This window comes from Bidens hawaiensis, unplaced genomic scaffold (assembly GCF_021521415.1).
Source record: "Bidens hawaiensis isolate Kalapana, Puna unplaced genomic scaffold, B.hawaiensis_p1.1 tig00016757_1, whole genome shotgun sequence".
NCBI classification, from domain to species: domain Eukaryota; kingdom Viridiplantae; phylum Streptophyta; class Magnoliopsida; order Asterales; family Asteraceae; genus Bidens; species Bidens hawaiensis.
The window spans coordinates 122521-130688 of record NW_027492541.1 but is presented as its reverse complement, the minus strand read 5'-3'; positions in this window follow the sequence as shown (position 1 = coordinate 130688).

Genomic DNA, 8168 nt, shown 5'->3' with positions numbered 1-8168 from the left:
CATATCTTAGTTTGTACAAAACAAAATCTTGTCCAAACATGGTACAATGAAGAACATAAAATGATAGTACCTGTGAGGTGTGAACAATCAGTTCGCGCCCCGGCATTTTGCCATAGGATGGGGTGTGACACATAACACATTTCAAATGAACTTTAACATCACCTGTTAATTATTTACCTTGTTTTTTTTTGAAAACCCTTTTTTGACTTGTCTTTGCTAATCAGGTGGTATTGAATTTGGAGAGTCAATCGATTTTTCTAGATATTGAGATTTGAATGAAGGTTTATTCTCCAACTTCTTTACAATCACATCTTCTATCTTCTCAGTTACTTCAACATCCTTCTTCTTACCTTTCTCAAGTACTCAACATATCTTAGTTTGTACAAAATAAAATCTTGTCCAAACATGGTACAATGAAGAACATGAAATGGTTAAGGAGAGAATCTCTCTTGACCAGAGTCAGTGTGATGCCCATTAAACATCTCATATTTTACACTACACTTATACATTTTGATTCGCAATCGAGTATCCTCTTCCTAAATCACTCACTAGGTCTTGGAGGTTCAGTCCCTATTATTTTCTGATAACTGATTCAATCATTAAATTTGATTAAGAAACGTTGAAATTCATCAATCTTTTCATTGCTTGTATATATATTCATTGTCTCACAATCATGACTTTTTTCATCTTCACAGATTTTCATTTAATTGGCTTTCTTTACTTGGTATTTACCATTTTCTTGAGTAATGTTTTACAACCTCAATATCAAAAAGTTCATGATTAGAGAATACAGGGTATATAGTTAGATAACATTCTTCTCTCTTTGACTCTTAACTCTTCTATCATCAAACCTTTTCATTTGAGGAAACTTTCTTTGACAGTACCTTTAAATAAATAGATATTATCACCTTTAAATTTTGAATGATAGTACCTGGGAGGTGTGAACAATCAGTTCGCGCCCCGGCATTTTGCCATAAGATGGGGTGTGACACATAACACATTTCAAATGAACTTTAACATCACCTGTTAATTATTTACCTTGTTTTCTTTTGAAAACCCTTTTTTGACTTGTCTTTTCTAATCAGGTGGTATTGAATTTGGAGAGTCAATTGATTTTTCTAAACTTTGAGATTTGATTGATGGTTTATTCTCCAACTTCTTTACAATCACATCTTCTATCTTCTCAGTTACTTCAACATCCTTCTTCTTACCTTTCTCAAGTACTCAACATATCTTAGTTTGTACAAAACAAAATCTTGTCCAAACATGGTACAATGAAGAACATAAAATGATAGTACCTGTGAGGTGTGAACAATCAGTTCGCGCCCCGGCATTTTGCCATAGGATGGGGTGTGACACATAACACATTTCAAATGAACTTTAACATCACCTGTTAATTATTTACCTTGTTTTCTTTTGAAAACCCTTTTTTGACTTGTCTTTGCTAATCAGGTGGTATTGAATTTGGAGAGTCAATCGATTTTTCTAGATATTGAGATTTGATTGATGGTTTATTCTCCAACTTCTTTACAATCACATCTTCTATCTTCTCAGTTACTTCAACATCCTTCTTCTTACCTTTCTCAAGTACTCAACATATCTTAGTTTGTACAAAACAAAATCTTGTCCAAACATGGTACAATGAAGAACATGAAATGATAGTACCTGTGAGGTGTGATCAATCAGTTCGCGCCCCGGCATTTTGCCATAGGATGGGGTGTGACACATAACACATTTCAAATGAACTTTAACATCACCTGTTAATTATTTACCTTATTTTCTTTTGAAAACCCCTTTTTGACTTGTCTTTGCTAATCAGGTGGTATTGAATTTGGAGAGTCAATCGATTTTTCTAGATATTGAGATTTGATTGAAGGTTTATTCTCCAACTTCTTTACAATCACATCTTCTATCTTCTCAGTTACTTCAACATCCTTCTTCTTACCTTTCTCAAGTACTCAACATATCTTAGTTTGTACAAAATGAAATATTGTCCAAACATGGTACAATGAAGAACATGAAATGGTTAAGGAGAGAATCTCTCTTGACCAGAGTCAGTGTGATGCCCATTAAACATCACATATTTTACACTACACTTATACATTTTGATTCGCAATCGAGTATCCTCTTCCTAAATCACTCACTAGGTCTTGGAGGTTCAGTCCCTATTATTTTCTGATAACTGATTCAATCATTAAATTTGATTAAGAAACGTTGAAATTCATCAATCTTTTCATTGCTTGTATATATATTCATTGTCTCACAATCATGACTTTTTTCATCTTCACAGATTTTCATTTAATTGGCTTTCTTTACTTGGTATTTACCATTTTCTTGAGTAATGTTTTACAACCTCAATATCAAAAAGTTCATGATTAGAGAATACAGGGTATATAGTTAGATAACATTCTTCTCTCTTTGACTCTTAACTCTTCTATCATCAAACCTTTTCATTTGAGGAAACTTTCTTTGACAGTACCTTTAAATAAATAGATATTATCACCTTTAAATTTTGCATGATAGTACCTGGGAGGTGTGAACAATCAGTTCGCGCCCCGGCATTTTGCCATAAGATGGGGTGTGACACATAACACATTTCAAATGAACTTTAACATCACCTGTTAATTATTTACCTTGTTTTCTTTTGAAAACCCTTTTTTGACTTGTCTTTTCTAATCAGGTGGTATTGAATTTGGAGAGTCAATTGATTTTTCTAAACTTTGAGATTTGATTGATGGTTTATTCTCCAACTTCTTTACAATCACATCTTCTATCTTCTCAGTTACTTCAACATCCTTCTTCTTACCTTTCTCAAGTACTCAACATATCTTAGTTTGTACAAAACAAAATCTTGTCCAAACATGGTACAATGAAGAACATAAAATGATAGTACCTGTGAGGTGTGAACAATCAGTTCGCGCCCCGGCATTTTGCCATAGGATGGGGTGTGACACATAACACATTTCAAATGAACTTTAACATCACCTGTTAATTATTTACCTTGTTTTCTTTTGAAAACCCTTTTTTGACTTGTCTTTGCTAATCAGGTGGTATTGAATTTGGAGAGTCAATCGATTTTTCTAGATATTGAGATTTGATTGATGGTTTATTCTCCAACTTCTTTACAATCACATCTTCTATCTTCTCAGTTACTTCAACATCCTTCTTCTTACCTTTCTCAAGTACTCAACATATCTTAGTTTGTACAAAACAAAATCTTGTCCAAACATGGTACAATGAAGAACATGAAATGGTTAAGGAGAGAATCTCTCTTGACCAGAGTCAGTGTGATGCCCATTAAACATCACATATTTTACACTACACTTATCCATTTTGATTCGCAATCGAGTATCCCCTTCCTAAATCACTCACTAGGTCTTGGAGGTTCAGTCCCTATTATTTTCTGATAACTGATTCAATCATTAAATTTGATTAAGAAACGTTGAAATTCATCAATCTTTTCATTGCTTGTATATATATTCATACTCTCACAATCATGACTTTTTTCATCTTCACAGATTTTTCATTTAATTGGCTTTCTTTACTTGGTATTAACCATTTTCTTGAGTAATGTTTTACAACCTCAATATCTAAAAGTTCATGATTAGAGAATACAGGGTATATAGTTAGATAACATTCTTCTCTCTTTGACTCTTAACTCTTCTATCATCAAACCTTTTCACTTGAGGAAACTTTCTTTGACAGTACCTTTAAATAAATAGATATTATCACCTTTAAATTTTGCATGATAGTACCTGGGAGGTGTGAACATTCAGTTCGCGCCCCGGCATTTTGCCATATGATGGGGTGTGACACATAACACATTTCAAATGAACTTTAACATCACCTGTTAATTATTTACCTTGTTTTCTTTTGAAAACCCTTTTTTGACTTGTCTTTTCTAATCAGGTGGTATTGAATTTGGAGAGTCAATTGATTTTTCTAAACTTTGAGTTTTGATTGATGGTTTATTCTCCAACTTCTTTACAATCACATCTTCTATCTTCTCAGTTACTTCAACATCCTTCTTCTTACCTTTCTCAAGTACTCAACATATCTTAGTTTGTACAAAACAAAATCTTGTCCAAACATGGTACAATGAAGAACATGAAATGATAGTACCTGTGAGGTGTGAACAATCAGTTCGCGCCCCGGCATTTTGCCATAGGATGGGGTGTGACTCATAACACATTTCAAATGAACTTTAACATCACCTGTTAATTATTTACCTTGTTTTCTTTTGAAAACCCTTTTTTGACTTGTCTTTTCTAATCAGGTGGTATTGAATTTGGAGAGTCAATTGATTTTTCTAAACTTTGAGATTTGATTGATGGTTTATTCTCCAACTTCTTTACAATCACATCTTCTATCTTCTCAGTTACTTCAACATCCTTCTTCTTACCTTTCTCAAGTACTCAACATATCTTAGTTTGTACAAAACAAAATCTTGTCCAAACATGGTACAATGAAGAACATGAAATGATAGTACCTGTGAGGTGTGAACAATCAGTTCGCGCACCGGCATTTTGCCATAGGATGGGGTGTGACACATAACACATTTCAAATGAACTTTAACATCACCTGTTAATTATTTACCATGTTTTCTTTTGAAAACCCCTTTTTGACTTGTCTTTGCTAATCAGGTGGTATTGAATTTGGAGAGTCAATCGATTTTTCTAGATATTGAGATTTGATTGAAGGTTTATTCTCCAACTTCTTTACAATCACATCTTCTATCTTCTCAGTTACTTCAACATCCTTCTTCTTACCTTTCTCAAGTACTCAACATATCTTAGTTTGTACAAAATGAAATCTTGTCCAAACATGGTACAATGAAGAACATGAAATGGTTAAGGAGAGAATCTCTCTTGACCAGAGTCAGTGTGATGCCCATTAAACATCACATATTTTACACTACACTTATACATTTTGATTCGCAATCGAGTATCCTCTTCCTAAATCACTCACTAGGTCTTGGAGGTTCAGTCCCTATTATTTTCTGATAACTGATTCAATCATTAAATTTGATTAAGAAACGTTGAAATTCATCAATCTTTTCATTGCTTGTATATATATTCATTGTCTCACAATCATGACTTTTTTCATCTTCACAGATTTTCATTTAATTGGCTTTCTTTACTTGGTATTTACCATTTTCTTGAGTAATGTTTTACAACCTCAATATCAAAAAGTTCATGATTAGAGAATAGAGGGTATATAGTTAGATAACATTCTTCTCTCTTTGACTCTTAACTCTTCTATCATCAAACCTTTTCATTTGAGGAAACTTTCTTTGACAGTACCTTTAAATAAATAGATATTATCACCTTTAAATTTTGCATGATAGTACCTGGGAGGTGTGAACAATCAGTTCGCGCCCCGGCATTTTGCCATAAGATGGGGTGTGACACATAACACATTTCAAATGAACTTTAACATCACCTGTTAATTATTTACCTTGTTTTCTTTTGAAAACCCTTTTTTGACTTGTCTTTTCTAATCAGGTGGTATTGAATTTGGAGAGTCAATTGATTTTTTCTTAACTTTGGGATTTGATTGATGGTTTATTCTCCAACTTCTTTACAATCACATCTTCTATCTTCTCAGTTACTTCAACATCCTTCTTCTTACCTTTCTCAAGTACTCAACATATCTTAGTTTGTAGTTTCTAGCCTTGAAACTAGAAGGCGAATTTGGTGATTAACCCTATGCGATCAGCTGCATAGGGTTTTTGGCTTTTCTTGGCTTTTTGTTGTTTGAATCTTGATCCAATCCTTGGTTCTGATTGCTTAGTCGGTTTGTTATTGATCACGGCTATTGTTATAGTTTAGTTAGATCGATAATATCCTATTAATTGATTAAGAATCTTTTGGTTAATCAAGGTTAGGGTTGTTTGTTATTGATCGATTCTAGGGTTTTCTTGATCTTGATCCTTCTTGATCTTGATTCGGTGTTGGTGATCTTGATCTATTGGCCGATCTTGATTAGGGTTTCTTGGCTGATTGGTTCCTTGGATTGTTGGGTTCCTTGGATCTTGATCTTGGCTGATTGATCTTGATCTTGATTGTTCTAAGGTTTTTTCTTTATCTTGATTAGGTGTTGCTTGATCTTGATCCATTGGCCGTTCTTGATTAGGGTTTCCTTGGCTGATTGGTTTCGTGGATTGGCCGATTGGTTCTTGGCTGATTTGGTTCTTTGGATCTTGATCTTGGCCGATTTGATCTTGGCTGATTTGATTCTTTGGATCTTGATCTTGATCTTGATCTTAATTTTGGCTGAGATTGTTTCTTGATCTTGGCTGAGATTCTTTGGATCTTGATCTTGATATTGGCCGATTTGTCCTTGGTTTGATTGGCTGATATTGATCTTGATTTTGGGGTATCTTGGCTATTTTTTGTGACCGATCAGGGTGTGGTGTGATTTCATTCTTGGGTTTGCATGGAGCAGAAGGGTGGTAATGGTTTTGTTGATCGTGTTATGCAAGGGTTTTCAGCTAATCGAGTAACGAACATTGATGGGGTTCTCCCTCGTAGGGGGGCTCTGAAAACTGGTTCATCGGGAAACCCTAATGCTACGGGTTCGTCTGTTTCGTTTGCTGCAAACACTACATTCATTGCTCCTTTAAATGATGTTAGCAACAAAGATGGTGGATGTTCAGCCATGGGGAACAAAGATAGTGGTTGTTCGAGCGATAAAAAGGCTATTGGATCAGATTCGTTAAATATTCAACAAGATGAAGGTTTTTCAGCCTTTGTCTCGGACGACAACAAGGTGTTTGGATCTGAATCTTCTAATATTCAGAGGGATGTAGGGAAGGAAAAACATATGGAAAATTCTAAGCCTTCGTATGTGAGTGTTGTGCAACTTGAAAACAAGACATCGAAGGTAACATTAAGAAAATTAAATGTGGAGTCAACAATGGAAGGAGTTGATGTGGTTATCCCGGTTGAATCTGTCAAGAAAGTTAAAGAAAGGTTTAATAATACTTTGTTTGGCTATTTTTTGGGTAATAGACTTTCTTTTCCGGTTGTTGAGGATTTTGCTAAGAAAAAATGGAACAAATATGGGCTTACGAGACTTATGATGAACGCGAAAGGGTTTTTCTTTTTCAAGTTTCATACGGAAGCTGGGATGATGAAGTTGATTGAAGATGGTCCTTGGATGATTAGGAATGTCCCCATTATCCTTCATATTTGGACTATGGAGTCAGATTTGGAGAAGGAGGATGTACGGTCTGTTCCGGTTTGGGTCAAATTACAGAACATTCCCCTGGGTGCTTTTACTGAGGAGGGTCTAAGTATGCTCGCGTCAAGAATTGGGGATCCGATAAGTATGGATTCTTATACTGCCAATATGTGTAAGGAATCGTGGGGAAGAAGTAGTTTTGCTAGAGTCCAGGTTGAGCTTCAGGCAAATCAGGATATTAAAAGGAAGCTTGTTGTTGCTGTTCCGGATACGTGGGGGGAGACAAATAAGATCTCGGAGATTAAGATTGAATATGATTGGGAGCCCCCCAGATGTTCTTTATGTGAGGTGTTTGGCCATTCGAACACTCAATGCCCGAAACAAGTTCATGATAAAAAGTTAAATGATGAACCAACGAAAGTCACTAATGATGATGGTTTCCAGAGGGTGAAGGGAAAGAAAAAAGTTAATACGCAAGTCAAAAAACATAATCTTGTCTATCGACCGGTGGTTAAACCTGCTGTGTCACAACCTATAAATAAACCATCCGCTCAAGGACAAGACAATAATTATCCTGTGGGTAAACCTACAACTCCTATGGCTGTGGGGGTCCAGTTAAAGGAAAAGCATGTTGTCCAAACCAGTAACCGGTTTGGTAATTTGGCGGACGAATCGGAAAGTAATGAAGATGATGATGATGTGGAGGAGCTGTTTACGGATGTGGCTAAAGCTATGAAAGCGGATATTGGTTCTGAGGGTGCAAGCACACCCGGTGAATTGGGTGTTTAATGGGTACCATCTCCACTTGGAATATAAGAGGGTTGAACCGCCCTCTTAAACAAAAAGAGGTTCGTAAGGTAATCCAAGAGAATAATATTCAGGTGTGTGCTATTCTTGAGTCTCACGTCAAATTAAACGCGGTTTTTGATGTTTGTAAGAAGATTTGTAAAAATTGGGATTGGACCAGCAATGGTAGTGTTTGT